We start from the raw sequence: 13,986 nt of genomic DNA, 5'->3' as shown, positions 1-13,986 counted from the left end.
GGGCTTCGCCAACTACTACCGCCTCTTCATTCCGCACTTCTCTTCCCGGACTGCTCCAATTTCCGCGCTCACCCGTAAGGGCACTAATCCCAGAGAGTGGCCGCCCGAAGCAGAGGAGGCCTTTCTTTCCTTAAAACAGGCCTTCTCTTCCGCCCCGGTGCTGCATCGCCCAGATGGCAACAAGCAGTTCTTCCTGGAGGTTGACGCCTCCTCCTCTGGAGCCGGAGCGGTACTTACCCAAAAATCATCTTCCGGGAGAATGGTAACTTGTGGCTTCTTCTCCAAACTCTTCTCCTCTTCTGAGCGCAACTATTCCATAGGAGATCGAGAGTTATTGGCCATCAAGCTGGCATTGGAGGAGTGGCGTTACCTGCTCGAAGGGGCTCTTCACCCGGTAATAATTTACACTGACCACAAGAACTTGGCTTACCTCCAGCATGCCCAGAGACTTAACCCGCGCCAAGCTCGGTGGTCCTTGTTTTTTGCTCGCTTTGATTTTATTCTTCATTTTCGCTCGGCTGACAAAAACATCAAGGCGGACGCCTTGTCCCGATCCTTTCTGGTGTCTGATCTCGAGGAGGAACCGAAACACATCATCGATCCCGCCAGAGTAATGCAGGTGGCTCCCGTGAGTCTAAATCGTCTCCCTCCCGGTAAGACGTTCGTATCAGTACCTGATCGGGAGAAGATCCTACAGTGGGGTCACTCGTCTAAACTAGCTGGCCACGCCGGTCAGAAAAAGACCCTCCAGCTTATTACCCGGCACTACTGGTGGCCTAGCCTGCACAAGGACGTAATAGACTTTGTTTCTGCCTGTGTGTCCTGCGCCCGCAACAAGGTTCCGAGACATCTGCCAGCCGGTCACCTCCTTCCGCTCCCAGTACCTGCTGCCCCCTGGCAGCATATAGCAATGGACTTTATAACTGATCTCCCCGTCTCTGCCGGTTGTACGGTCATTTGGGTGGTCGCTGACCGCTTTTCCAAGATGGCTCATTTCCTTCCCCTGCCAGGCCTCCCGTCTGCACCCGAGCTGGCTAAAGACTTTATCCGCCACATCTTCCGTCTTCATGGCCTGCCCCTCCACATCGTGTCGGATCGTGGGGTACAGTTCACCTCACGCTTCTGGAGAGCCACTTGTAAATTGCTAGACGTCACCCTGGACTTCTCCTCCGCTTACCACCCACAGTCTAATGGTCAAGTGGAGCGGATCAATCAGAACCTGACCAGTTACCTCCGGCACTTCGTTAATGCCCACCATTCAGACTGGGTGGATCTCCTGCCATGGGCCGAATTTTCTTACAACAATCACGAGAGCGAATCTTCCTCCAAATCCCCGTTTTTTGTTGTCTTCGGTCAGCATCCTCGGATCCCATTTCCCGTCTCCACCTCGGTGGACAATCCGGCTGCGGAATCTCTTGTTAACAAATTCTCCTCCATATGGGAGAGTACCCGATCCGCACTCCTTCTGTCATCCGAGCGTATGAAAAGACATGCTGACAAAAAACGTCTGGATCCTCCTCAATTCCGTCCAGGAGATAAGGTCTGGCTCTCGTCCAAGTATGTCCGGCTCAAGATTCCTTCCTATAAGCTAGGGCCTCGGTTCATCGGTCCTCTGGAGGTCATCAGTCAGATCAACCCGGTGGCCTATAAATTGAAACTCCCGGCCAACTTGCGGATCCCTAACTCCTTCCATGTATCTCTCCTCAAACCTGTGGTACTTAACTCTTTTTCCAAGTCTACAGGTACGCCTCCTTCTCCGGTTTCCGCTGGAAACGAATTTGAGGTAGAGAACATTCTGGCCACCAAAAGGGTAAGAGGGAAGACCTTTTTTCTAGTAGATTGGAAGGGGTTTGGTCCTGAAGAGAGAACGTGGGAGCCCCGGGAGAACATCCATGCCCCTCTCATCCTAGCTAAATTTCTCTCTGGCCTAAAAAAGGGGGGCCTAAAGGGGGGGGTACTGTAGCGCCGGCGTCCCTGCCCTCTGCTAGGCAGGGACGCTGTTCCCCTCACCCCTCTGCTCCGAGCCCGGCGTCCTCCTCCCGCTCTGCTGGCAGCGCGCGCTCCTTCCCGGTCACTGTGCTTAGGGCGCGCACGCGCGCGCTCCCTCCCTCTTAAAGGGGCTGCGCGCGCCGTCCTAAGGAGTCCCCGGCCAATGGCCGGAGGACTTCACCATATATAAGGCACCTCCTCCAAAATGGAGGTGCCCGAGCAATGTTGTTGCACTGTTCACTACTCTGCTTCAGCCCTCAGGTCCCGTTGCCAGTTACCTGCCAGATTCCTGCCAGTTTGCTGTCTGATTCCTGCCTGATATTCTGCTTACCTGCCTGCTAGCCTGAGGTCCGACGGTCTGCCTACCGACTCCTGTCAGTCTGTCTAAGGACCAGCTTGCCCGCTCACCTGGGAGCGCTCCTCTGCTACCTGCCTGCTAGCCTGAGGTCCGACGGTCTGCCCTCCAACTCCTGTCAGTCTGTCTATGGACCAGCTTGCCCGCTCACCTGGGAGCGCACATCTGCTACCTGCCTGCTAGCCTACCTGGAGGCTCCGCCGTCACGTGCTGTGACCATCTGCCATTCCAGAGACTCTCGCTTGCTCACCTGGGAGCACACATCAACCATCTGCCTGCTAGCCTACCTGGAGGCTCTGCCAGCACAGGTCGTACCTACCCTTTACCCAGAGTCTGCCCCGGTCACTTGCCGTGACCTCCTTCCTGTTCATCCAGAGACTGCCCCGGTCACTTGCCGTGACCTCCTGCCCGTTCATCCAGAGACTGCCCCGGTCACTTGCCGTGACCTCCTGCCCGTTCATCCAGAGACTGCCCTGGTCACTTGCCGTGACCTCCTGCCCGTTCATCCAGAGACTGCCCCGGTCACTTGCCGTGACCTCCAGCCCGTTCACTCAGAGACTGTCCCGGTCACCTGCTGTGACTGCCTGCCCGTCTTCACTGGTCGCCACCCGCTCCCTTACAAGGACCGCCCCCTTGTATAGTAGCTCAGAGGTTCCGCCTCCCAGACCCGTTACAGGAAGACAGCGTTTTTAACGTCTGAGAGTCTGTTTGAAAACCTTGTTATGCCTTTTGGGTTATCCAATGCACCTGCTGTGTTTCAAAATTTTATGAATGATATTTTCTCTGATTGCATTGGAAGATATGTTGTAATTTATCTGGATGATATTCTAATTTTCTCGCCAGATTTGGACTCTCACCAGGAACATGTCCGGGTTGTGTTACAAAGGTTAAAGGAGAACTCTTTGTTTGCTAAATTGGAAAAATGTGTTTTTTCTGTTGAGGAAATTTCGTTCTTGGGGTTTATCTTGTCTGCAGAAGGGTTTAAGATGGACCCTGGGAACATACAGGCCATAATTTACTGGGTTCAGCCTCGTGATCTTAACCCCTTTACAGCCCAAGGTGGTTTACACGTTAATGACCAGTCCAATTTTTACAATTCTGACCACTGTCACTTTATGAGGTAATTACTCTGGAGCGCTTCAACGGATCCCCCTGATTCTGAGATTGTTTTTTCATGACATATTGTACTTCATGATTGTGGTAAAATTTCTTCGATATCACTTGCGTTTATTTGCGAAAAACATGGAAATTTGGCTAAAATTTTGAAAATTTCGCAATTTTCAAAATTTGAATTTTTATGCTCTTCATTCAGAGAGTTATGTCACACAAAATAGTTAATAAATAACATTTCCCACATGTTTACTTTACATCAGCACAATTTTGGAACCAAAATTTTTTTTTGTTATGGAGCTATAAGGGTTAAAATTGACCAACGATTTCTCATTTTTCCAACAAAATTTACAAAAACATTTTTCTAGGGACCACATCACATTTGAAGTCACTTTGAGAGGTCTTTATGACAGAAAATACCCAAAAGTGACACCAATCTAAAACCTGCACCCCTCAAGGTGCTCAAAACCACATTCAAGAACTTTATTAACCTTTCAGGTGCTTCACAGGAATTTTTGGAATGTGGAAGAAAAAAATGAACATTTAACTTTTTTCACAAAAATGTTACTTTAGACCCAATTTTTTTTATTTTCGCAGGGGTAACAGGAAAAAATGGACCCCAAAATTTATTGTGCAATTTCCCCTGGGCACGCTGATACCCCATATGGGGAGAAAAATCACTGTTTGGGTGCACGGCAGGGTTCGGAAGGGAAGGAGCGCCATTTGAATTTTCGATTGTAAGATTTGCTTGAATAATTAGCGGACGTCATGTTGCGTTTGGAGAGCCCCTGATGTGCCTAAACAGTGGAAACCCCCCACAAGTGACCCCATTTTGGAAACTAGACCCCCCCTGGGAACTTATGTAGATGTGTGGTGAGCATTTTGAACCCCCAGGTGCTTCACAAATTAATCCGTAAAAATGAAAAAGTATTTTTTTTTCCACTTTTCCATTTTTACGAATCAATTTGTGAAACACCTGGGGGTTGCAAGTGCTCACTATGCATCTAGATAGGTGCCTTTGGGGGTCTAGTTTCCAAAATGGGGTCACTTGTGGGGGAGCTCCAATGTTTAGGCACACATGGGCTCCCCAAACGCGACATGGTGTCCGCTAACAAATTGAATGGAAAATCGGCTCAAATTGTTAGTGGACACCATGTTGCGTTTGGAGAGACCCTGTGTGCCTATACATTGGAGCTCCCCCACAAGTGACCCCATTTTAGAAACTAGACCCCCCAAGGCACCTATCTAGATGCATAGTGAGCACTTGGAACCCTCAGGTGCTTCACAAATTGATTTGTAAAAATGAAAAAATGGAAAAAGAAACACTTTTTTATTTTTACGGATTAATTTGTGAAGCGCCTGGGGGTTCCAAGTGCTCACTATGCATCTAGATAGGTGCCTTTGGGGGGTGTAGTTTCCAAAATGGGGTCACTTGTGGGGGAGCTCCAATGTTTAGGCACACAGGGGCTCTCCAAACGCGACATGGTGTCCACTAATAAATTGGAACCATGTCGCGTTTGGAGAGCCCCTGTGTGTCTAAACATTGGAGCTCCCCCACAATTGACCCCATTTTGGAAACTAGACCCCCAAAGCACCTATCTAGATGCATAGTGAGCACTGGGAACCCCCAGGTGCTTCACAAATTGATTCTTAAAAATGAAAAAGTATTTTTTTTTTCCACTTTTTCATTTTTACAAATAAATTTGTGAAGCACCTGGGGGTTCCAAGTGCTCACTATGCATCTAGATAGGTGCCTTGGGGGGTCTAGTTTCCAAAATGGGGTCACTTGTGGGGGAGCTCCAATGTTTGGGCACACAGGGGTACTCCAAACGCAGCATGGTGTCCTCTAACAATTTGAGCCGATTTTCCATTCAATTTGTTAGCGGACACCATGTCGCGTTTGGAGAGCACCTGTGTGCCTAAACAGTGGAAACCCCCCACAAGTGACCCCATTTTGGAAACTAGACCCCTCAAAGATTTTATCAAGGGGTATAGTGAACATTTTGAACCCAGAGGTACGACACAGAATTTGATAACATTAGGTCATCATATTGAATAAGTTGTCATTAGTCTTGAGCGCAAGTGCTCGCTACTTGAGTTTGCATCGGGTACTCAGGTATGCACCATGTACTGCGTGTGCTCGAGTGACATGCTCGAGTCCCTGCCCCGCATGTTTCATGGTTATTAGATACCCCAAAAAAAACATGCGGGGATCGCTCGTGCATAGCAGGCAATCCCTGCAAAGTTTTTTTGGCCGCGAAGCATATGGGGCGGAGACTCGAGCATGTCACTCAAATACCCACGATACTCAATGCATACCAGAGCACCCGATGCAAACTCAAGTAGCAAGCGCTTGCGCTCAACACTAGTCGCCATATCGTCATCTTTTTTTCTTACTTTTGAAAAAAATCCCAACCCCATCACAACCCTAACCCCAACCCTAACCCCAACCCCAGCCCTAACCCTAGCCCAACCCTAACCCTAGCACAACCCTAACCCGAGAGTTTATTTTTTGCGCCGTTCCTCGTGCGGTATAAGTGATTAGACGACTTTATTCTTCGGGTCGGTGTGATTACAGCGATACCAGAATCATATGGGGTTTCTATGATTGACAGCTGTCACACACTAAAAGACGCATTTTTTGTAAAATCTAGTTTTTGCATCGCCATTTTTGAGAGCTATAATTTTTCCATCTTTTGGCAGACAGAGTCATGTCATGGCTTGTTGTTTACGGAATGAGTTGCCGTTTCTATTGGTGCCATTTTCAGGCACGTGACATTTTTTGATCGCTTTCTATTCCGATTTTTGGGAGGCAGAATAAACAAAAACCACCAATTCAGGAATTGTTTTTTTTATTTTTTATTCTGTTCTGTGTGTGGTAAAATTGATAAGCTAGCTTTATTCTTTGGGTCAGTACGTTTACAGCGGTACCACATTTATATAGTTTTTCTATATTTTGGCGCTTTTACATAATAAAAGATATTTTATAGAAAAAATTATTTTTTTGCATCTCTTTATTCTGAGAGCTATAACTTTTTTATTTTTTGGCTGATGGAGCTGTGCGGCAGCTTGTTTTTTTGCGGGACAAGATGACGTTTTCAGTGGTACCATTTTTATTTATATTCGTCTTTTTGATTGCGTGTTATTCCATTTTTTGTTTGGTAATATGATGATAAAGCATTGTTTTTTGCTTTGTTTTTTATTTATTTATTTTACCGTGTTCACTGAAGGGGTTAACTAGTGGGACAGTTTTTTAGGTCAGGTCGTTCCGGACGCAGTGATACCAAATATCTGTACTTTTATTGTTTGTTTGCTTTTTTTTCATAATACACTGTGTTCCAAATTATTATGCAAATAATATTTTCTCAGATTTTCCCAAATTACCTATATGAATTGCAGTCATTGTAATTTTCCAGTCAAATAACTATTAGAGTACAACTGAAAGGTTTTTGTACAAACTGCCTATGATAACAGTATATTTAAAAAAAAATAAAAAACTCAAACTGCACTCAAAATGCATGTTCCAAATTATTATGCACAGCAGAGTTTTCAACCTTTTCATTTTAATAAAGAACAAAAAATGGTCATTTTTGAAATTATAAGCATTAGCAGGTTATTACAAACTGAAATCAAACAGTTTTCAACTCAAAACTTTATTCTAGGTGATGTTACATTTGCACATAGGACCGCTTGTACGAAAGGAGCTTCTGAACTCTCTCGTCCATTGAATTTGCCAGGTTTTGGATGGTTTCTGCTTCAATTGTTTTGCATGAGGACAGAATACCCTCCCAGAGCTGTTGCTTAGATGTGAACTGCCTCCCGCCATCATAGACACTCCTTTTGATGATGCTCCAGAGGTTCTCAATGGGGTTGTTCTCAATGGGGTTGAGGTCAGGGGAGCATGGGGGCCACACCATAAGTTTGTCCCCTTTTATGCCCTCAGCAGCCAGAGATGCAGATGTGTTATGTGCAGCATGAGACAAGCATGATTGTGAAGTCTGCGCACACGCTAAAGTCAGTCATAGCCGGCTGGCCAGGGAATTGGCTCCATTGCCAATTCCAGAAAAGCCATGGACTCATTTGTCCATGGATTTCATCACGAATTTGCCACTGTCTGATAGGGAAACTGCTATCTGGGTCATAGTGGACCGATTCAGCAAACAAGCTCATTTTGTTCCCTTGTCTGGATTTCCTAGTGCAGAGACACTCTCCAGGTTGTTTATTTCCCATATTGTAAGGTTACATGGTATCCCTCTTAACATTGTGTCCGATAGGGAAGTACAATTTGCCTCTAAATTCTGGAGAGCTTTTTGTAGTAAACTCGGGATTGACTTGTCATTTTCATCTGCCTACCACCCTGAGACCAACTGTCAGACTGAGAGGACAAATCAATCTTTGTAACAAATTTTAAGGTGCTCAGCAGGAGGACTGGTCTTTGTTTTTACCTCTCGCTGAGTTTGCCTTTAACAGTCAAGTAAATCAGTCTACTGGAACCTCTCAGTTTTTCTGTAATTATGGGTTTCATCCCCATTTTGGTGAATTTTCTACGATTAGTTCTGAATGTCCTGGGGTGGAGGTCACCGTACAAAGACTTGGGGATGTTTGGAAGGAGGTTCAAAAGAATATTGGGACTGCTCAGACTCGCCAAAAACTGAAGGCCGATAGAAGATGTTTGGTGGGTCCAGTTTTTAAGATTGGGGATAAGGTTTGGTTGTCATACAGGAACATTAAACTGAAAATGCCTTCGACAAAGTTGGGTCCAAAGTTTATTGGTCCTTATGAGATCCATGAGGTGGTCAATCCAGTGGCATTCAGATTAAAGCTTCCTCCATCCCTTCACATCCCTAACGTCTTCCATAAATCCTTATTAAAGGAGTTTGTTCCCTCGGTATTGTCTCCCTCATCCCCTCCTCCTCCAGTTTGTCAAGGGTGGCTTAGAGTATGAGGTTCAGAGAGTGGTGGATTCTCGTAGGGTCGGTAATTCCCTCCAATAACTCATCCACTGGAGGGGATATGGACCAGAGGAGAGATCATGGGTCTCTGCTCGTGATGTGACGGCCTATCGGTTAGTCAGAGCCTTCCATCTAAAGTTTCCTGGTAAACCTGGGGGTCTGGTGGCCCCCTTAGAAGAGGGGTACTGTCATGGTTCCACCCCTCACTGTGTCTGGGATGCAGTTACTGACAGCTCAGCCGTCCAATCTTGTACAGGGGCGTGCTGGAGCTGTCAATACTGTGATTGACAGCTCGACCATCCAATATGGTACAGGGGCATGCAATAGTGGTCAGTGTGGTGATTGACAGCTCGGCTTTCCAATCTGAGACTGGAGGGTACTGGCTATCTTCAGGTGTTCATTATTCAAGTTGAATACCTGACTACTTAATAGTGTTGAGCCACCCCCGTAGTGTTCGAGTTCGGTTCGGTTCGTCGAACACCCGTGTGTTCGCCGAACTGTTCGTCGAACACCTTCGAACACCGTTAAAACCAATGGCAGGCAAACAAAAACACATAGAAACACATAGAAAACACCTTCAAAGGTGTCCAAAAGCTGACAAACTGCTCAGAAGACACAACTAACACATGGAAAAGTGACAAGTACATATAGTCATGCGAAAAGAAAAGAGGTGGAGGAGTAAAAGGAGGGGGAGACACAGATATAGGCATGTCATGCCCTTCTAAAATCCAAAAAGTGAGAAGCCGAGACGGCCAGTCCGCTCCTGCCCGTGCCACCTCCGTGTCGCCGGGTTTGTGCCAGAGCCGCGGTGAACTCTGACGGCCAGCCCCCCTCTCCCAATACTGGTGCCTGTCCGCTGGTGGGTCGAGAGAGCCCCCCTGTGGTGGAGGCAGCTCTAAGCTTTTTAATTTAAATTGTCCCTCTAATTTGAATGAATACACTTTAAATCCATTTACAAGGATCTATTGTAGGGCAAGTCTCATGCCAGCAGCCGCGTAATTCCAGCTCCAGTAGCGTCCACTAAAGCTGCTGCAGTTAAAAAGCTTTTATAAGGATCGAGCTCGGCTGTCCACCGCAAGGCATCCTAGTGCCAGTCCCAGCCCCTATGCCTTGGGGTGCCTCCTGATGCTCTTCACTAAGTATCCCGTGGTCCCGAAGCATTTCCTTTGAAAAAATTAAGTGTCCAAACTACAGGTGGTGTAGCTTGCTTAACAGCCGGGATAATCCGCTGACTAGCAGACACTGCTACTAGGCACAAAGTATTTCCTGGGCTAGATGCAGTTAAAAATTTGTAAGTAGATACTCTCGTTGGATGCTGAGAAAGCATTCCATAGAGTCTCCTGGCACGCCATATATGATTCTCTTAAAAAGCTTGGGGTAGGGGTCTAGGGGACCCTTTTATAGCCAAAATCACGGCCCTGTATCACAATACGTCACCTAGGCTGAAGATAAATGGAACTGTAGCACCGAGGGCTCGGTTGCTACAGACGTATTGCACCTCACCCAGAGGTGTGATATCTGACTCTCAGATAAGGATGGAGTGTGGATCAGGACCCGACACCTGCATGCATTACACCACATTGCCGTGGGGCAGGGCGACCAATATGCCCCTGAGATGGGCACGACAGTCCCTGTCCCTGGCTGGAGTGGGGGGAGGGAACACTGAGGAAGGGGAACCCTGCAGTGCAGGAGCAGGGAGGAAGCAGTTCCTGGGTGCATTGAGAAGGGAGTATAAAAGGTGGGCACCATCTTAGTTCAGTGCAGAGAAGTCTGAGCAGAAGTGGCAGGGAGCAGGGGCTCTGCATGAGCTCTGCTCCGGAGGCGGGCCTAGTAACAGAGACCCAGGCCTGCAAGAGGGAGAAGGAAGGAAGAGGAGCGGAGAAGGCTCCAGGAACGAGGACTGAAGGGATCCCAGGGGTGCGGACGGGCGAGTCGCCACCGCACGCCCGAATCCACCTGCGTGGAGGGGTCAGGCCAAAGGGGGAGACCGGTCCCCGAACTAGTGGAGGCAGGAAACGACCCTCAGCTAGAAACCGGAGGCTCTGACATTTTATGTGGCGCAGCCCCTTGCTCCACCCGCTAGGAAGGCACCACATAGGGTCAGGGAAACTGGCTCCAAGTTTACCAAGAGGAGCCCCGAGGCAGCCAGACAGAAGTGTTGGTAAGAAAGGCCAGACAAAGGACACACAAAGGGGGTCCTGTGAAGCGCTCCAAAGTTATCTGGGAGTTGTCTGAGCCCCTCACCTGGTGAGCACAGTACGACGTGGGCAGCCGTTACCTGCAGACGTGGTCTGGATAATAAGAACTGTGAGTAAAGGCCCTGAACTGCATCACTGACTCCGTGTCGTTACTGCTGCTGCCCTGCACCATCACCCCCATCCTCCGCATACACTGCCCTGAGGCTATACTCCTCCCGTGGGGAGTTATGCTACGCTCTGCTGCACCCACAACACCAGCCTTAGCGGTCTGCCCTGTAGCGGCGGTTCACTCTGACCGCAATCCACGGGTGGCGTAGTCGGACATTTAAACATCAAAACCACATAAATAGTTCCGCCACTGGTTTGACCGCCCTGAGCCACGGAACCGGATCGCCGCCACGAAGACTACAACCACCAGCATCCACCAAAAAGGGTCCGGCTCCGGGTGTCCCAAGGCCCAGGGGGTGCGTCAGAACATTTTCATCACCTTTCACAATCACCAATGGGACAAGGCAGGGATGTCCTCTGTCCCCTCTCTTATACATCCTAGTGACGGAGCACCTGCTCTCATCAATTCGCCATAACCCCAATATTAGGTGGATTGAGGTGGGAGGCACCGAGTACAAGTGCTCTCTATTTGCTGATGATGTCCTAGTATATATCACTCAATCACATATATCCATCCCTGCTGTTATGGCTGAAATAGATCACTTTGTTACATGGTAAAATTTTAAAATCAATGCAGCGAAGTCTGAGGCCCTCGATGTCTCCCTCCCTAAATCCATATAGGATTCCATCCAGTCCAACTTTCCCTTTGCCTGGCCCTCACAGGGTATCAAATACTTAGGAATTCCTATTCATAGAGACCTCTCCCATCTATGTTATCTTAATTTTGGGCCCTTTATTGAACAATTCCATACAGACCACGGTTGGCAAGTTAGAACTGTAAGATTCACTACGTGAACCACTGGTGTTTTGTGGAAAAGCACATGTACACCGCGTTCCAAATTATTATGCAAAAAGTGTTTAGGAGTGATAAGGGAAGAATTTGTTTGTTTGTCAGTTAAACTCATTGATGGTGATGTGTGTCAGGGCTCTTTATATCACTGTAAGCAATTGCAGACACCTGTGCTAATTAGTTTGGCAGGTGTGTCCAATGAAAGGCAAGACTACTTAAGAAGGCTCTCTCACATTATTAAGCAGCCTACATTTTCTGCCAAAATGGGAAAGAAAAAGGATGTGTCGGCTGCTGAGAAGCAACAAATTGTGGAGTGTTTAGGTCAAGGCATGACTACAATCAACATTGTGCGATGATCAGGATGAAGTGTCTTGGCAATCAAGAAGTATGTAGCTGATTCACAGTACACACGTGTGCGTGCTGATAAGGGCAAATTGAGGACTCTTTCCTACAGGCAATTACGTCAGGTTGAAACAGCAGCGGCAAAAAAGCCTTGTCATAGCAGCAGACAAGTTTTTGAAGCTGCTTGTGCCTCCAACGTCCCCCGAACAACAAGATGCAGGGTCCTTCAGAGGTTTGCAGCTGTGCATATGCCATCCTGTCGACCTCCTCTATCCACTTCACACAAGCAGAAACGGCTCCAGTGGGCCAAACATTACATGAAGACTGATTTCAAAACTGTTTTGTTCACGGATGAGTGCCGTGCAGCGCTCGATGGTCCAGATGAATGGAGTGGAGGATGGCTGGTTGATGGACACCCCACGCAAACACGGCTACAGCGCCAACAAGGAGGAGGTGGAGTAATGTTTTGGGCTGGAATCATGGGGAGAGAGATTGTCGGCCCCTTTAGGATCCCTGAAGGCGCTAAAGATGAACTCCATAATGTATGTGGATTTTCTCAAACAGCACTTCCTGCCATGGTTCAAGAAGAAGAACCGTGTATTTCACAGCAAGATCATTTTTCTGCATGATAATGCACCATCTCATGCTGCACATAAAACATCTGCATCTCTGGCTGATATGGGCATAAAAGGGGACAAACTTATGGTGTGACCCCCATGCTCCCCTGACCTCTACCCCATTCAGAACCTTTGGAGCATCATTAAAAGGAGTGTCTATGATGGCGGGAGGCAGTTCACATCTAAGCAACAGCTCTGGGAGGGTATTCTGTCCTCATGCAAAACAATTGAAGCAGAACCATCCAAAACCTGACAAATTCAATGGACGAGAGAGTTCAGAAGCTCCTTTCGAACAAGGGGTCCTATGTGAAAATGTAACATCACCTAGAATAAAGTTTTGAGTTGAAAACTGTTTGATTTCAGTTTCTAACAACCTGCTAATGCTTATAATTTCAAAAATGACCATTTTTTTCGTCTTTATTAAAATGAAAAGGTTGATCGAAAAGTTTGGGGGATCTAAGAGTGTGGCAACCCAGTAGTCATGATTACTTCGAATTCTGACAATATGAGGGTCATGCTGCAGGTAGTGCAGCAAGAAGGCACTTATGTGTCTTGCGCATCTCAGAGCCCCAAAATTATTTTCCGGGCTAGATGCAGCTAAAAATTATTTTTAATTTTAAATCTGGTGAAGCTTATTATAGATGGCCTAATAGGATCAGTGCTGCACACTGCTACAAAGCCCAAATTATTTTCCAGTCAAGATACAGATAAACATGATTAGTAATTTGAAAGCTTAAAACGGTTGGTAGGGTGATTTTAACCAATCATCAAGCTTTTACTCTCCCCAGGATGACACAGGGGTAGAAAAGTCGTTTCGGATCCATGATTTGTTCATCTTTATGAACGTGAGTCTGTCTACATTATCAGTGGAGAGCCGCGTGCGCTTATCTGTCAGCACACCACCAGCAGCGCTGAACACACGTTCAGACAGAACGCTGGCTGCGGGGCATGACAAGATCTCCAAGGCGTAAGTGGCTAGCTCCGGCCATTTATCCAGATTGGAAGCCCAAAAAGAGCAAGGGTCCAGTGACACAGTCGTGGCTTCAATGTTTACTTGGAGATACTCCTGTACCATCGTCTCTAGGCGTTGACTATGTGTCAGACTTCTTGTCTCCTGTGGCCTTGCAAAGGATGGGCTAAAAAAGTGGTGAAATGATTCCGCAAAATTGATGTTACCAGCAGATACTGTGGTTCTGTTACGGTTTGAGTGCTGAACACTTGACGGTCCCACGGTTGGCAAGTTGGAACTGTGAGATTCACTACGTGCACCACTGGTATTTTGTGGAAAAGCACATGTAAGATTCTGCAACAGTCTCTGCTGATACTCCTGCATGCGTGCATCCCTTTCTATGGCAGGAATAATTTCTGCAAATTTACTTTTGTACCGGGGATCTAACAGTGTGGCAACCCAGTAGTCAGGATTATTTCTAATTCTCACAATTCGAGGGTCATGTTGCAGGTAGTG

Source organism: Phyllobates terribilis, unplaced genomic scaffold, assembly GCF_046119375.1.
Source record: "Phyllobates terribilis strain yellow unplaced genomic scaffold, ASM4611937v1 Scaffold_2__4_contigs__length_985480577, whole genome shotgun sequence".
Taxonomy (NCBI): domain Eukaryota; kingdom Metazoa; phylum Chordata; class Amphibia; order Anura; family Dendrobatidae; genus Phyllobates; species Phyllobates terribilis.
The sequence above is the reverse complement of the archived record's forward strand: the minus strand, read 5'-3'. Positions refer to the sequence as shown.